At 47.5% G+C, this 18,078-nt stretch overlaps 1 protein-coding gene across 2 annotated transcripts in view; it reads left to right on the top strand.

The window, feature by feature from the left end:
- ZDHHC5 (zinc finger DHHC-type containing 5) overlaps positions 1-18,078 on the top strand; it is a 155,575-nt gene that overhangs the window by 87,623 nt on the left and 49,874 nt on the right. The gene's annotated exons all lie outside the window — the stretch shown is intronic.

Below are 18,078 nucleotides of genomic sequence, written 5' to 3'. Positions count from 1 at the left end.
CTACCTTTTTCAAGGAATTCACTCAAGGCGGTGTACAGTAAGAATAAAGATATTGAAAAGAAGCTCTCCCAGTTCTGAGCCCTGGAGAACACCATTGATTATTTTCCCTTCAGTGGGGTAAACACCTTTGACTACCACCCACTTCCTTACCCAGTTTAAATCCCACTCCTCCTCTCCCATACTGCCCAGCAGTTTTCAGTCAATTATGCAGAGCAGCTTCAGAAGCCTTACTCAAGCTCAGAATGGTCTACCACACCTCAGTTTTTCTGGCAGTTTCTGTCCCTTTTTGAGCCATGATTTCTGGTGCCCTGCAGGTCAAGATACCATGCTCTAAATCCAATTAGAAAGCTTTACTCAATTTTTCACAACCTGATGAACCCACACACACTACATTTAATTCATTACCTCCTTCTTCAGAGGCTTTTTCTCTCCTATTTACGAAAATCTCTGATCTTCTAAATTCTTTTATAACTGTTACTTCTCCTGCCCCCACTTCTCTGGTAACCCTTTTGAGTCTTCCCTCATAGTTATCTTCTTCTTTGCCACATCACTTCACTTCTACTGCTCAAGATTCTAACTCAGTCATGAGATTATCTTCCTGGTCCTCATTTTAGCCACAGACTGTACATTCTCTTATGAAAATACTGGCAACCATGAAGACAACCTTTTCCCCCCTTTTTGATTAAAGATTTCTGATCTAGACCTTTTAACCAAGGTTTTGTCACTTATCAATAAGAGTCAATCTTCTGGTCAGGTTCCAACCCTCTGGACAACTGCTATAGAATGGAATGCATTACCAACTGACTTGAAAACAATTAACGACATAACTACCTTTCGTAAATCTTTGAAAACCTATTTCTTCAACAAGGCCTACAACGGGAACCCATAGCGAATTACAACACCTCACCACTTCACCCTATTCCGACATTTATCTTTCTATAACTTTGCTTAGACCTTTTTTCTTTATCCAGAATCTTTTTTGTAACACCAATTGTATCTGTCTCCTGGAATGGCGATGCCATAACAGGTGCTTGTAAGCCACATTGAGCCTGCAAATCGGTGGGAAAATGTGGGATACAAATGCAATAAATAAATAAATAAAAAATAGTTTGTCCAACTTTTTATATTTCAATCATTTTTATTAAGTGAACATAATCAGCTGTAACATTTCACATTACATAAGCAAGTTCCATAACAGCAATTGGCATATCTTCACATTTTGTATTTTTATTGATATTAGTATTTCCCCCCCCCCCCCTAAACTACTCCCCCTCCCCTCCCTGTTCCCTACCCCCCCTTCCCTCCACAAAGCCTCCCCCCCCTTTTTCCCTTATATATCCAATAACAAGTAGAGGTTACAGGAGCAGCAGCAACGGGGATTATAGGTTCAATATCTGGCTCCGGACCATTGGGGTCAAGGTTTCCCAAAAGGGTGCCCATCTGCATTCAAATTGTTGTCTTCTTATCCGTGGCTGGTTCCGCATTGCCAGATGTTCTGTACGTAAAAGTATAAGCATTTGAGTTCGCCAATATTGCAGTGATGGTGGTTTGTTCCCCAGCCACTCCTGCAGGATTGCTTTTTTCGCTACTACTGTAGCTCTTTTTACAAAGTCTGTGAATCCCTTCGGCGTTGGCTTGCTTAGCCTTGGGTGTCCAAAAAGCAACTTTGGATCATATGTCCATCTTCGGGACCAGAGTTCTGTCACTTGTTGTAGTATACTTTTCCAAAACCAAACCACTCTTGGGCATGTCCAAAACATGTGAGCCAATGTAGCCCCTTCGTCTGTGAGCACATGATATAGGTATTCTATCCCCTTTTCCTTCCATCTGTTGAATACAGTATAACTTGTCCCAGGCTCGAACCCCGGGTTGCCACAAATCGATAGGTAGGGGGTAGTTTTAGGCGAAAAGCCATGCATGCGGCAGATCCATTTCCACACCGCTTTCATCGTAGGCAAAATATGTGACTTCTGTAGGACTGCTGGGGGATGTTGCTTGCTACCATGCAGAAATCCTGTAAAGTTGTCTGGGCCAAACAAGCCTAATTCCATAGTGGTAGCAGAGTATTCACTTGTCTTTCGAAACCAGTCATTTAGGTGCCTGATTCCACAGGCTACCGTTAAGTATCGCAAACTCAGGAGGCCCAGGCCCCCGTATTCTCTTGGGATCTGCAGAATCCGCAGAGCAATTTTTGCTTTCTTTCCTTTCAAAAGGAATTTCTGCAATATTTTGTTTATTTGCCGTTCCACTTTCCTTGGAAGATAAAGTGGGAGCGTTTGGAACACATATAACCATCTGGGTACAATCATTATGTTGTATAGCGCTATTCTGCCAAGCAAAGAGAGCGGGAGGGATTGCCACAGCTTCAACTTGTCCGCCATATCCTCCAATAGCCTGTTCACATTTTGGGAACACACTTGAGCCAGGTTCTGGGGGATTTGGACTCCTAAGTACTTGATTGCCTCTTCAGCTTCTTCCACTCCCAGTTCCTCTAACCCTGTGCCTCCCACCCCAGGAGAGATGGTGAGCCAATGTGATTTGTGTGCATTTATTTTAAACCCTGAAAGAGCACTGTATTGTTCTATCCGTGCCCAGAGCTGCCTCAATGAATTCTGGGGGTCCCTCATCACCACCAACAAATCATCCGCAAATGCCAAAGTCTGCACTACCTCTCCACCCACCTCTAGCCCCTTTATCTGCTCATCCATCTTCAACGTGCGGAGCAGTGGCTCAATAGACAACAAGAACAATAAGGGTGAGAGGGGGCACCCCTGACGAGTACCCCGTTCTATGACTATAGGGTCTGTTCGCACTCCATTAATTAATACAGAGGCCGTCGGCTTAGTGTATAATGTCTGTACGGCCTGAAGGTACCAACCATGCATGCCCATATACTTTAACACCCCAAACAAAAATTCCCATCCTATTTTATCAAATGCCTTTTCGGCGTCGAGACTGAGGAGGACTGCAGGTACATGATTTACTTGGCTGTAGCTCGTTGCCATCAGCAATTTACGCACATTAGTAGAAGAATGTCTACCCTTCACGAAGCCCACTTGTTCAGGCCCAATTATATCTGGTAAGTATTGAGCCAACCTGGTGGCCAAGATTTTTGCTAATATTTTTATATCTACGTTCAATAATGAAATTGGTCGGTAGGCCTCCGGTTTGTCCCTTTCTTTACCTGGTTTGGGTAATAATGATATTAATGCCATATTATTGTGAATGGGAAACCTTCCTGTCTCCACTGCGTCCTCTAGATAGTCATGCAGTGCCAATAACGCTTTCTGGGGTATCATATTGTAAAATTCTCCCGTGAATCCATCGGGGCCCAGGGCAGAGTGATGTGGCAATGACTTTATGGTGGCTTGGAGCTCTTTACCAGTGATTGGGCCATTCAGTGTCTGTAATGCTAGTGCAGAGAGTTTTGGCAACTTGGAGGCTTCTAAATAACTCATGAGGGATTCTTTATCTATGTCTTTATATTTTTGATATATTTGACTGAAATGTGCTCGGAATATATTTGCTATTTTTTCGCTTTTCGTATGTATTTTACCTTTCTCGTCCTTTATGGCTGATAGCACTCTATTTCCTCCCCATGTTTTCACCACTCGGGCAAGCAGGGTCCCAGTTTTATTGCCAAACCTATGCAGCCTGTACTTGTGATATATGGCCCCCTTAAGTGCCCTTTCTTGCAGCAGGGAATTAAGTGCTACTTGTGCTGCTTGCAGTTGCTCCCTATGCTCTTTATTTGGTGTTTGGGTGTACTTGCGTTTGGCCCTCCTCGCCTTTGCCTCTAACTTCACTATAGCTGCGGTTAGTTTTCTTTTCCGCGCACAGGCAAATGCTATTATATCTCCTCTCAGCACCGCTTTTGCAGTCGGCCAGTACAACTCTGGATTTTGTTCATGTTGCTTATTATGACTGGCAAACTCCTCCCACTTTTTGTTCACATATGCTTTAAAATTTGCATCAGTCGCCAAATAAGTTGGGAATCTCCACCCCGCTTGCCCCTGGTAAAACTTTCCCGCCTCTAAATCGAGCCATACCATGGCATGATCTGTTATTTCTTCAGGCCCTATTTCAGCTGCATAAACTTTTTGAAATAGTTTTTGCCCGACTAGAATATAGTCTATTCGAGATTGGGTGCCATGTGCTCTCGAGACATGTGTAAAGTCTTTTTCATCGGAATGCAGGACACGCCAAACATCCACTGCATTTGTTGCTATCATGAGGCGGGATAGCGCTCTAGCTTTAGGGCCCCCCCTATGGGCTTTCCGTGGGTGTGAGCAGTCTAACTGGGGGTCTGCTACCATATTCAAATCTCCCAGTATCAACCTTTGGAGTCCCGAATATTGATTACAGTGCTGGATTAATTCATGGTAAAATTTTTGGTTATATGTGTTGGGGCCATATACTGCCACAACTAACATATCCAGGCCCTGGAGCTACATGCGCACCAACACGTAACGGCCCTGAGGATCTTGTACCAGCAGTTTCGTTTTGGCTGCCAGGCCTTTGCGCACTAAAATAGCTACTCCCCCATATCTCCCTTCTGATGAAGCTGCATACACCTCTCCCACCCAGTCTCTAGCTAACTTTTGGTGCTCTTCCGCTGTTAGTCGTGTCTCTTGCAGACAAGCTACGTCCGCCTTATGTCTTTTAAGTGCGTTTAAAATTTTTTTCCTTTTAATTGGTGATGAGAAACCCCCAACGTTCCATGTTATGAATCTCGTTGTGTTAGGTTGGGTCATAATGTTGTAAGGTTACTCTCCTTCCACGTTCAAATTTAACAGTATGGGGTCTAGGCGCCCAGCTCCACCCAGTCCCCCCACTCTTCCTTCTGCCTCTACTCCTTCCCCTCCACTCATGTACTCTCTGCAGTGTTATGTCCTTCTCCCATCCCCCCCCTCTCACTTCCCCTCCCATCCCTCCCCACTCTTCCCCATCCCCCACCTAAACCCTTGCATTTATCCATCTCCGAACAAGATAGATACTGAGATCACATACAATTTGCCAGGGACCCCCGCGCCCTACAAATAACATTCTAAATTCAACATACCTTCAAACCCAACATGTCTATAAACCAATCTTTACATATAATAACTTTGTCATTGTAGCGACACTCACAGGTTACCTTCTACACTCATTGTGCATGTCCCGATTCAGCCTTTTGCCTGAGCATCCGGCAAACTTTGTAAAATTTTTGCCACGCCAGCCTTTGCAGTCTCTGCACAATCATAACATAGGCAGGCTGCACACTCTCGCGCCCCCTCCCTCGCTTTTCCCCTCAAGCACACACAAAACAGGCATGAGACAGATTTTTGGGAATAAATGGCCACAGCTTTATTGACAACACATTAAACTGCCCCTAGGAAGCACCCGAGCCTTGGGTTGGACATTGCAGATGCTCCAGCCCTCCACCATGCTTATCCAGCTAGAGAGCCAGCATCTCCGCCCACGCGACGGCCAGCCTTGACTCCGCCCGTAGCGTGGCCGCGCATCCGCCCGCTTGGGACTGCGCCCCAGACCATAGTCCCACCTGCCATGTATAACCAGTGAGGTGATTGGTCTGCCAGCAGTGAGTGTTCCTGTCCCTTGCGTGAAGCGGGCAAGCCAGCTTGGGACTGCACCCCAGACCAGAGTCCCACCTGCCATGTGTAACCAGCGAGGTGATTGGTCTGCCAGCAGTGAGTGTTCCTGTCCTTTGCCTGAAGCGGGCAATCTTCCTTTTGCCTGTTGTTCCAGCACATCCCAGAGTTCCCAGGCTCGGGTGCCTCCGCTGCTGTGACATTATACAGATTCTTTAAGCATCCGCCTGTGAAGAGACAACAGTAATCATAGGCAAGCCTAAATTCCCTGCAGTGTAGCGATATACATATATGGCAAGGAAACAAAAGTGGGCACGTTCTGTAACAACTTCTATAACTCTACAACGACATGGAGAACTAACCATGCAACCTGACCTTATAAGGGAACCTTAACAAATGTAATGGCAACACAATGCCATTCTGTGGGCACATTCTGTATCAACTTCTATAACTCTACAATGACATGGAGAACTAACAATGCAACCTAACCTTATAAGGGAATCTTAACAAATGTAATGGCAACACAATGCCATGGAGAATGAACCATGCAGCACAACAGAAAGTAACAAAACATACAATAGATTCTCTTGTGAGTGGTCCCAATAGTTTGCGGTGGGTATCACAGCCAAACAGGAAAATTGCACACTGCTAGAACCCCGCTCACCTTGCAGAGCACCAGATGAGCCCAGTGGCCATTCTAAGAAACGTGAAGGGGAAGGAGGGCGGGGAAAATTCCCGCACCGCTAACCGCCGACCAAGAGACTCCCCTTGTCTCGTCGGCGACTTTTAAGCGGTGCAAGAGGGCATCCCACGAAGCCCCGCCCCTTCCGGCCCCCAAGCCAATGACGGGCGAGGTTCTCCCCTACGTCATTCAGAGGGAAGCCGGAAGGGAAGGGTTGCTCGGTTTGGGGAGCTGCTGCTTGGCAGCCGCCATGTTATTGGCGGCTCCTCGCCGGCCTTCTTTAACATAGGCAGGCTACACACTCTCGCGCCCCCTCCCTCGCTTTTCCCCTCAAGCACACACAAAACAGGCATGAGACAGATTTTTGGGAATAAATGGCCACAGCTTTATTGACAACACATTAAACTGCCCCTAGGAAGCACCCGAGCCTTGGGTTGGACATTGCAGATGCTCCAGCCCTCCACCATGCTTATCCAGCTAGAGAGCCAGCATCTCCGCCCACGCGACGGCCAGCCTTGACTCCGCCCTTAGTGTGGCCGCGCATCCGCCCGCTTGGGACTGCGCCCCAGACCATAGTCCCACCTGCCATGTGTAACCAGCGAGGTGATTGGTCTGCCAGCAGTGAGTGTTCCTGTCCTTTGCCTGAAGCGGGCAATCTTCCTTTTGCCTGTTGTTCCAGCACATCCCAGAGATTCCAGGCTCGGGTGCCTCCGCCACAACCCGGGGGACCTGAAATTCAGGGACCACGGGTCCCCCCCCTTTTTCCCTGCTTCAGAAATGTCTCTCCAGGACCACCTGGAAGTCGTTGAGGAGGAGGAAACCTGCGACTTCCCCGAGACGGCTAGCATCTTCGAGGAAGTATCCGAGAGTGAGCGGGGCAGCCCACTGATGCCAGATCCTCGCACCGCCAAGCTGCTCCACCCACATGCCAATCTGGCGATTGACCTTGGTTAAACCTCTGGACCACAACCTGGAAGCAGATCCGTGCCCTCGCGGGATGATGCCGGACCAGAGGATAGCGGTGAGCAAGCCCGGGACACTACACAGGGTAACGGTGTGCCCTTTGCCTGCCTGATCCGTCTTGGCCTGGCGATTCTCAGGCAGACTACTTCCTGAGCTAGAGACGTCAGCCATCTGCAGGCCTATGGACTGCGCAGTAAGCTCGCCTATGTGCATAGCAGCGAAGAAGACCAACGAGAAGGCCGCCCCGAACAATGCCGCCTTGTAGCCATCCTTCCATAATCTGCCAAGTGCAGACCATAGGCGATGAAGGATCTCATGCGTCACGGGCCGCCTGGTGGCAAGAGGCGCCGGGGTGGCCCACGCCCACCCTCATAAAAGAGTCCTGCTCAGGAAGCTTGCGTGAGGGTTGCCCCACCCGCGGAGCTTGACAACGAAGGAGAAACCCGCAAAACGTGGGATGACCACAGCCCTGGAGGTGACCCGCTCGAAATCATCTGTGGAGTAGCGAGCAATGAAGTGCTCAGGAACCGCTCCCTCAGCCCACCCATGCCCTTGAAGGTAGCCACAAACTTGATGAAAGGCACGCCGGTACGCCCGCGGCGTGGAGTGGGCTAATGAGCTGTTGCTGAGTAGTTGCACAGTATTGAGACTAGAGGTCAAAATTACTCAGGGACTGTGGTTGGTTCCTTGTTCGCCGCGGGGTAAGCTGTCAGAAGAGTGAAATGGAAAACGTGAGAGAGCATCAACTATGCTTTACCAACTCCAGGTATGTGCTTCGCTCACGTGGTCAAATTAGGTTGCAAGCAGCGGAGCATAAAATGCCGGAGAATCGCTTCGTGCGGGCAACCGGCAGGTTGCTTATTTATGATCTCCCCCACGGCAGCGTTGTCTGACCACAGGATAACACTTCTGTTGTCTAGCGCAGGACCCCAAACCTGAGCAGCTGTAACAATGTGGAATAACTCAAGAAAGGTAATATTCTTGGTAAGTCCACTGTGCGTCCAGCCCGTAGGCCAACGGACAGCGAACCAGCCTTCGTTGTAGTAGGCTCCACACCCGGCAGACCCAGCGGCAGCTGTATATAGGCATGGGTCAGCGCTGGCAGTTGTAACTGATTGTATTAGGGGTCCTCCACTGAAGTACTGTATGATGCGAAGCCAGATGTGCATGTCCTGCCTAATGGGAAGCATTATGCACGCGTGGTGGTGCTTGCGCGATATGCTCACCATGGCGGCAGCGAGCCTGCGGACAAACACTCTACCCATTGGGATAACCCTGCAAGGAAAGTTGAAGGAGCCAATGAGAGATTGCGTCTGGTAAAGTGTGAGGCGAATGGAGGACATTAAGGATCTTCCGCGTCAGTATGTGCAACTTGTCCTCTGGGAGTTCGGTCGTCCGGGTTGTAGAGTATATCTCAATGCCCGAGAAGGTAATGACCGTACCAGGCCCCGTCGTGCTGTTGCTTTTGACATGTACTCCGAACTCCTGTGCGACGGTGTGGAAGACATCCATGTGGTCTCTACAGGTGCTGGAGTGATGAGGCCCAACAAGGAGAAGTCGTCCAGGCATTGCACGATTGCTTTTGCAATGGACCGTGGGGACACCACCCATGCTAGAATGCACTGAATGCCTCGAATAGGTTGCAAAAGACTGCGCATTCCATGGGCATGCATTCGTCACAATAGTAGTGGTTGCCATGACAGAAACCGAACAGGGGGAAGCACAGCGGCCTAGAGTAGACCAGTTTGCGAGCAAGTGCGCCTACACTACCTGTGATCTACCTTTAACATCATGCCTTGCGTAACAAACATCGCAACAGGCTAGTTCAGGCTGTCCCCAGTTCTATAGGGAGATCGACTTCGGCAAAGAAGCCGAACTTCCCAGTCACACAGCCTTATGCAGGTGAACCGCAGTAGGTCAAGTGCAGCTCCTAAGCCACTCATGGTAGATTGGCAATACATCGCAGAGGGCAAATAAAATCTAATGAAACGAAATGCAGGCTGGTGTGTATGTCAATGAGACACATATCAGTGAAATGGATGCGAAAGTAGAGGCAAAGGCAGTACTACATTTTCAAGAGCAACAGGAGGGAATGGATCACACCTTGTAAAGGTCGGAGGGGGTGACTGTAGCCCTGTGTCATAGAGCAACCTCGCTGTATTTAGATGATAAAGGACTAGGGAAAATTTAAACCGATGCCACCAATCTTATGCCTCCCATCCAAGGGTGGGCCAAAGCTGCTCCTGCATAGCCTCCACTTGTCACTTCTGGTTTGTACGCCTTCTCCACCCATGAGCCTTGAGAATTACCTTGAAATCCCATAGATGTTAAGCTGTCTATCCTTGGGTAGGGAAATGTGAAGTGAAACAGTGGATTCGGAGAAATACCGCAGCGATCATGACAGCAATCGACATTTGCCTGACCTGCCCAATGCAGGTACCTCTGTGCATCGGGAGCACTTGGGGCTTCTTAAGAAAGAATGAGCAAGCATTAAAAGAAAGGTGAGAAAGGGTAGCAACTGAGTCAGAAAAGGGGGAAGGAATACGGGTATAGTCAATGTTTTGTCAACCGTATGCATGCAAATCACACCGTAGGCAACCGGGTAATCAAGCCTCTGCCGTAGCACTTGAGGTGGAGACATGTGAGTGTTATAAAGTGTACAGGATCACAAAGAGCAGCAGTGGGACATGAAGCCGCCACCCCTGGACTGCAAGACTTTTGCTCCAACCACAGATCACAAGGAGCAGCAGTGTGGTATGAACCCGCTACCTCTGAATTGCCAAGGCCGGTGTTCCAACCAAAAGTCATAAGGAGCAGCAGTGCTCTATGAACCCGCTACCTCTGAATTGCAAGACCGGCGCTCCAACCAAAGGTCACAAGGAGCAGCAGTGTGCTATGAACCCGCTACTTCTGAATTGCAAGACCGGTGCTCCAACCAAAGGTCACAAGGAGCAGCAGTGCGCTATCACTACCTCTGAATTGCAAGGCCGATGCTCCAACCAAAGATAACTAGGAGCAGCAGTGCGATATGAACATGCTACCTGTGGATTGCAAAACCAGTGCTCTAACCACTAGGCCACTGCAGTCAAATGAAAGAAACCCCTGATAGGGAGATACAACTGGAAATTAGCCCAGATACATTGGTGGCTGGAATGGCACCTCCCACGGCGAGGTCTGGCTATGCCCCTGCTGTGAGCGTGCCCATATCAAAAAGAGTTAAAATTAAATGCACTGGTTGGTTGCCTTTTTTACATCATACGTGATCAGAAGCATCAGGCTATCCATATGTTGTCCCAAGGTAGTTGAAATTATTCCCATCTACACCAACACAAAGCAAACTCTCTATCCATATGTTATGTATTGCTCAATAGTTTACCAGGCTATAATAAAATTGGGCCGCTTTCTCTTTCCAAGAAAATACCCGTGCAGTGTGTTAGCATAGAAACAACTCTTTTCAACACAAATGAAGGAATTCAACTGAAATTGCGAATAAAGCCTTCCGGGGACCCGGTAAAGAATTTGCATACTACAGAATCTCGATTGGAGGGCCTCACCTGTCCTGCGGTGTGGTGTAGTACAGTCTCAGCAGGCACTGCCTGCCACCCACTGTCACACTGACTGCAGAGGGAAAAGAGAAGATCGGGTTTCACAAGAGCAAAGAGAAAGCAACTTGCTGAGCAGTCAAGAGGTTTCAATTATCTCACCAAATCCCAGAAACATACAGGAAGAGAGATAAAGACAGCCGATCGGCTGGCCACATGGCACAGTAGATTCGGCGTGATCCATGTATTCGCACAGCATGCCCTAGTGCATAGTACAGAAAAAGCTTACTGGGCTCCTCGCTTTCAAGTACTTTCAGAGGTACAAAATTAATTGTTCCACAACACACACAAGACAAAATTAAACAAGCAATAGAAAGTGTCGTTTTCCATAGCAAGTCTCCTCTGCTAAACTGCCAATTGCACTTGCTCTCTGCAGGACTGGACTCACCTCGTAGTTAACTGTCTTAAACCTGCAGAGTGAGCCAGCAGCACCGCCCACGCTAAGCTGTCTGGGAGGGAGATTAGATGAATTTACACACATACCCCAGGGCACTCTCACTGCACTCCTCCCACGGAAACATCTACCGAACAGCAACAAGAATCAACTGCCGGGACGACAGAGAATCAGGCGCCACACAGACACAAAGAGACTCACGGCGGCGTCCGACCCGGATCCGCACTGTGTAGGTGGCCGGACTGTGCGATGGCACGCGCGCATGCAGGATGCGGGGGGCCTGCCCAATCCAGCGCCAGCCTCGCGTTCTCTGGGGCGGGAAGGCAAAGGGCCAGTGAGGAAATATGAGGGGGAAACAAAGGCAGCCCGCGGCTGCTGCTCCTCTGCCATGTACCCCCGCCACACACGTGGCTCCCGAGACAGAAAATTCCCGCACCGCTAACCGCCGACCAAGAGACTCCCCTTGTCTTGTCGGCGACTTGTAAGCGGTGCAAGAGGGCATCCACCGAAGCCCCGCCCCTTCCGGCCCCCCAGCCAATGACGGGCGAGGTTCTCCCCTACGTCATTCAGAGGGAAGCCGGAAGGGAAGGGTTGCTCTGTTTGGGGAGCTGCTGCGTGGCAGCCGCCATGCTCCTCGCCGGCCTTCTTTAAAGTTGCCAGTGTCCATTTTGCATTATTTTTAGTGTGGCCAGGTATAACAACATGCACCTGATGTTTTTCTCATACAGCTGACGGCATAGTGGTGTAAACTGCCTCCGTTTCTCCTGCACAGCAAACGAGTAATCTTGGAAAATGCGAACTTGGTGTTCTTCATATTGTAAGGTGTCCTTCTTTACTCTGTAGCCACGTAATATTTCCACTTTATGGACATAGTTATGCAGTTTAATAAGCACTGCTCTTGGTGCTGTGCGGCCATCTTGCTTCTTGCCCACTCGGTGTGCCCTTTCCAGACACAGCGGCCCCGCACTGTCAGATAAGGCAAACTCTTTCTTCAGCCAAGCTTCCAACAGAGTAGGAAGCACCGCGTCTCCGATCGATTCTGGTATTCCAATAAGCCTTAAATTCGACCTCCGGGAGCGATTTTCAAGATCGTCCACTTTTCTGATAACATCCTCACTGTGCTGTTGCCAGATGAGAAAAATTTTCCCCACCCAAAATCAGCCTTAAACCAGCCCAAAACCCGCCCAATGTCAAACCCCGCCTCCAATGTCATCGACTCCGCCTCCGTCATCGACCCTGCCCCCTGATGTCACCTCTGACGTCATTTCCCCGCCCCCAATGACACCTCTGGCGTCATAAACCCTGCCCCCGATGTCAACCCCGCCCCGGAAAAGCTTCTATTGGACCAAATTGGACCAATAGAAGCCCCGGAAAAGCTTCTATTGGACCAAATTGGACCAATAGAAGCCCCGAAAAAAGAGCCCACACCCTGCACAGCTGCAGTGAAAAAGAAGCCCAATTTCCCGCAGCCCGCAACCTTCGATAATTTCCCGCATCCTGGCTTAAAAACCAGCCCAATTGGGTGGGAAACCAGCCCACCTGGCAACTCCGCTGTGCTGGCCAGCTTGCTTCTTTCTTCCGCAGCTGAAGGCCTTGCTTTCTTTTTCTCTCCTTGATTTCCTTTCCCTACCATACTGCTCGGGGAGGCTGCCAAGTATCTGTCCATTGAGTTGCAAATTTACAGCAATAAAATGCTGATTAGGTGTTAAAGGCAATTACTTTAATGATGTTAAGGAGCGAGGGAGGGTCCCGGAGAGCAAAGGAAACAGGTCTTGCTCCCTCAAGGCATCACGTGATCTCCCTTGTCCAACTTTTTAAAAACCTTCCTTGTATCCTCAGGTCCCAACTAATTATTGTCTGATATCCAACTGGTGCTTCCTCTCAAAAGTTCTTGAGAAAATTAATTTCATTCTTCTTTTGCGGAAAACTCTTTTGCTTTACATCCAAAACAATCTGGTTTTAGATCTCATTTTAGTAGTGAGATTTTTACAGCACTCCTAAATGAAATTTATTCACATCTCGATAAGCACAATATCGTCTTAGCTAGGGCTGTACATTTAGGGGCCCTTTTGCAAAGGTGCATAACGGCCTATGTGCATCCAGAGCATGCCAAATCGGTATTTCTGCCTGGCTACTTGTGCCCTGGGCGGTAATTCTGAATTTGGTGCGTGCCGAACACACACGGTAGAACATTTTTTATTTTCTACTGTGTGGCACTTACCCAGCGGTAAACAGCAGTGGGTGCATGCTGCATGCCTACTGCCTGAGCAGTAGCATTTTTGGCCCGAGACTTTTTTAAGGGGCTGGAAGTGGATATTCAGCAAAATAAAAACCAGCATATATCCATTTTCGGCCTGAGATATTACTGCTAAGTCAATGGGTGGCGGTAAGGTCTCAAGCCAAAAATAGACACGCGCTGGATTTTTTTTTGCCGCATGTCCGTTTCAAGCTCCTTAAAAAAGGCCCTTTTTCCAGGATACAGTAAGAACTGGCCCAGCACACACCTAAAAGATGTGCTCACACTGCCGCAAGCCACTTTATGCTGCGTCTTAATATAAGGGCCCTAAACGCGTTAATAATCGCCTCACCCCATGCGTGGAACAAACTCCCCGAGCCCATACGCTAGGCCCCCTCCCTGCCCATCTTCAAATCACTGCTTAAAGCCCACCTCTTCAATGTCGCCTTCGGCACCTAACCACTACACCTCTACCCAGGAAATCTAGACCGCCCCAACTTGACATTTCGTTCTTTAGATTGTAAGCTCCTTTGAGCAGGGACCGTCCTTCTTTGTTTAATTTGTACAGCGCTGCGTAACCCTAGTAGCGCTCTAGAAATGTTAAGTAGTAGTAGCATACTGGGACAGACCAAAGGTCCATCAAGCCCAGCATCCTGTTTCCAACAGTGGCCAATCCAGGTCATATATACCTGGGAAGATCTCCAAAAAGTGCAATACATTTTATGCTGCTTATCCCAGAAATAAGCAGTGGATTTTCCCCAAGTCCATTTTAATAAAGGTATATGGACTTTTCCTTTAGGAAGCCGTCCAAACCTTTTTAAAACCCCACTAAGCTAACTGCCTTTACCACATTCTCTGGCAATGAATTCCAGAGTTTAATTAGACGTTGAGTGAGTAGCTTCATCGCATGCTGCCTAGTCCTAGTATTTTTGGAAAGAATAAACAAATGATTCACTTCTACCCGTTCCACCCCACTCATTATTTTATAGACCTCCATCATATCTCCCCACAGCCATCTTTTCGCCAAGCTGAAGAGCCCTAGCTGCTTTAGTCTTTCCTCATAGGGAAGTCGTCCCATCCCCTTTATCATTTTCGTTGCCTGTACCTTTTCTAATTCCACTGTATCTTTTTTGAGATTTGACCAGAATTGAACACAAAATTTGAGGTGTGGTTGCACCATGGAGCGATACAAGGGCATTATAACATCCTCACTTTTGTTTTCCATTCCTTTCCTAATAATACCTAACATTCTTGGGCTGAAAAGACTCGCTGCTGGGTCCTGGTCTGGGTCAACCCTGCTACTGTGCTCCCAAGGCTGTCAAGGAAGATGGAGCCACGCAACAGTGACCCGAAAGTAACCGCGGAGGTATGAGTCCGCGGAATTTCAAGTCCGGGGCAAGACTGGAGAGGTTGTAGGCAGCAGCATTGGTTCTCTCTCTCCCTCTCTCCTTATACTTGCTTCTCTCGGCCCTCCAACTTTGCCTTCAGCGCTAGAGTGCTGAAGGTATGCTACTTCTTTCAGCCACCCGAAGCCTCTGTAATGCCCTTCCTTCTCTGACAGAACTTCTTTTTTCTGGGCAGTATACTACAGAGAGAGGCTTCAGGTGGCTGAAAGGAACAGCATGCCTTCAGCACTGCAGTGCTAAAGGCAAAGTTGGAGGATTGAGAGGAGCCTCCAAGGAGAGAGAGAGAGACTGGGGGGGGGGGGGGGGGGGGAGAGGAGAGAGAGATTCAGGAGTGCAGAAAAATTGAGGGGGAAAGAAAAAGAGAATGTTGACTGCAGGGTGGGAGGGTTCAGGAGTGCAAGAAGACTTGCTGGGAGAAAGAAGGCAGAGCAAGAGAGAGAGAGAGATTTGTTTGAGTTGGACAGATGCTAGAAATAGGGGATGGAAAAAACAAGGGAAATGGTGATCATGGAGGGGAGAGAAGAGAAAAAGGAGGAGACTGTGCTCATGAAGGGGAAGGGAAGGGGCGAGGAGAGACAAGAGGAGACGGTGTCCATGGAGGGGAAGGGAAGGGGAGAGAAGAAAGACAGGAGGAGATGGTGCCCATAGAAGGGAATGGGAGAGAAGAGACAGGAGGAGACAGTGCTCATGGAGGGGGATTTAAGAGAGACAGGAGGATATGGTGCCCAGGGAAGAGAAGAGAGACAGGAAGAGATGGTGCCCATGAATGGAGGGGAAGGGAAGAGATAGAAACTAGACAGATTTGAAAAAGAGGGGAAAAATGGATGAAAGTAGGATGAGAAAGAGGAGAGAAAAAAAGAAATAGTGAATAAACAGGAGGCCCTGGAAGCGGAGTTCAGAGCACAGAACTGTGCTGGGAGCACAGGGAAGCAGAACAAGAGACAAGGAATGAGATAATTGAAAAGATAAAATTACCAAACAACAAGGGTAAGATAAATGATTTTATTTTTAGTTTAGTAATTGAAATATGTCAGTTTTGAGAATTTATATCTGTTATGTATGTATTGCACTGTACAGGAGGAAATTTGAGGGAGGACACTTCATATGATCGAGCAATTAAAAATTTTTGTTCACAATTAATCATTAGGTTATGCCTTTTGATTGATGTACAACCCTAGTCTTAGCTATATCTTGATCTCTCTGCTGCCTTTCATTTAGTTAATCACTCCCTCTTACTTTCCCATCTCTCATCTCTTGGTATCAATAGAACTGTCTGGCCTGGTTCAGCTCCTTCCTCTCAAATCATTTCTATAAGGTTACCATTGTTTCCTCTACGTCCTCTTTGTGTTCCCTAACTTGTAGTGTTCCCCGGGGTTCTGTTCTATCCCCACTTCTTTTTAATCTTAGCCCTCTTGCTACTGTTATCCAATCGACAGGCATCTCATCATTTTTATGTGGATGATATACTTCTGATTTTTCCCATAAACCCTTTTTCTCCTTCTATTGGTCCTTTTACAAGATTGTCTTGATTTAGTTGCTAAATGGTGTTTTGATCATAAATTGGTTTTAAATAAGCAAAAAAACAGTAGCCTGCTGATTTTCAGGTGGTTTACCAATCCCAAGTTATACTTTAAATCTTTTTGGGGCCAATATCCAGCCGATAGACTCTCTTCATTACTTAGGTGTGACTCTTGATTCCTACCTTTCTTTCTCTGCCTAAATATGTAATGTTTGTAAGACTGTTTTTTTTTTTTCATCCTTCGACAACTGCACTCAGTAAAGACAGTATTTTCACTATGATACGTTTCACACTCTCATTCTTTTTTCAGTGATCTCCAGATTAGACTATTGTAACATAGTCTGCTTAAAGAAATTACAGTATCTTCAAAATACTGCGATTAGACTTCTCTGCCATACCCATCAATTGTGTCTCGACTGGCTTCCGGTCAGACAGCATGTTTTGTTCAAGCTTCTCATGCTCACTTTCAAATCATTTAGGGTAGATTTGCCTCTTTATTTATCATCTCTCACGATTCCGTATTCCCTGGCTTGGTTACTTTGCTCTATAAATGATCACCATTTGGAAAGGACAAGACGCCATGTTTTTTTTTTTTCTTTACTGCTCCTTATTTATGGAACTCTCTGTCTCTATCCATTTGAGCTAAACCATCAATGGCAAAATATAAAACTGCTTTAAAAATGTGACTTTTCCATCTTGCGTTCAACCCCCACCTAGGTGGACTGTTTCTTGTCTGTTACTGAGATTGACTTTCTGTTGATTTTCTATTTTCTTTCTCTGTCTTGCTTTGTTCTTCCTTTACTGTCATTTCACTGTCCATACCTAGTATGAACAAAAACTGTACAGGAAAGAACAGCCATTCATACCAATGACTGTTCTTTCCTGTCCAGTTTTTGTAGATCTTTTTCATTTCACTTTCTTGGTTTTTTAGATTGTAAACCTGCAAGTTAGTGAAGTCAGTATAGCAAATGTGAATAAACTAAAATAAACATAATTTTTGTCCATTACTGATGTTAGACTAACAGAAGTAACACTGTGTATTGGGACTTTCCTTAGTGTCTGCAGCAAATGTAGAGAGCTGCATGGGAATGGGGTTAGCAGGAATCCCGCTGTTCCCGCAGGGATCCCCTCCAGGTCCATGGGACTCCTGTGGGGATGGATTCAGGTCCTGCGGGGTTCCTGTGGAAGTGTAGTGCCAGGCCAGGCTACCTGTCCTTTCCTTGTGCCATGACAATTATAATAGCTCTAAAAAATAAATTAGTGGATATGGTTGATAGCATTGAAATCCCCATAAGCACTGTTAAGTTATTTTAGCACAGGGGACGGGTGATACTACTTGCAGGGATGGAGGAGATTCCAGCTGGGACGGGTGAAATTTCTGTCCCTGTGCAATTCTCTAATCTAGAGACTTGTGGGTTATGACCATCTACCAGCAGGTAGAGATAGAGAGCACTGAACTGAACTCTGTCTTATAGGATGGTATACTCTTTTTGTCAGTTAATATCTCTTCAGCAGGCAGGTGGATGGTCTCACAAGTTCCTGGTCTCATCCTGTCTCAGCTCCTAATCTGGGTCTCCTAGTTCAGTTGAGCTTGGGGGTGTCTTGGCTAAGCAGTGCCGACTTTATGGGATACACCTGGTGAAGCCAGGTCCCCTCCCCTTACTCCTCTCCAGCCATTTCCTCCA

Source organism: Microcaecilia unicolor, chromosome 1 (assembly GCF_901765095.1).
Source record: "Microcaecilia unicolor chromosome 1, aMicUni1.1, whole genome shotgun sequence".
Taxonomy (NCBI): Eukaryota; Metazoa; Chordata; class Amphibia; order Gymnophiona; family Siphonopidae; genus Microcaecilia; species Microcaecilia unicolor.
Note: the sequence above shows the minus strand (reverse complement) of the source record. Positions and strands in the feature narration are given on the sequence as shown.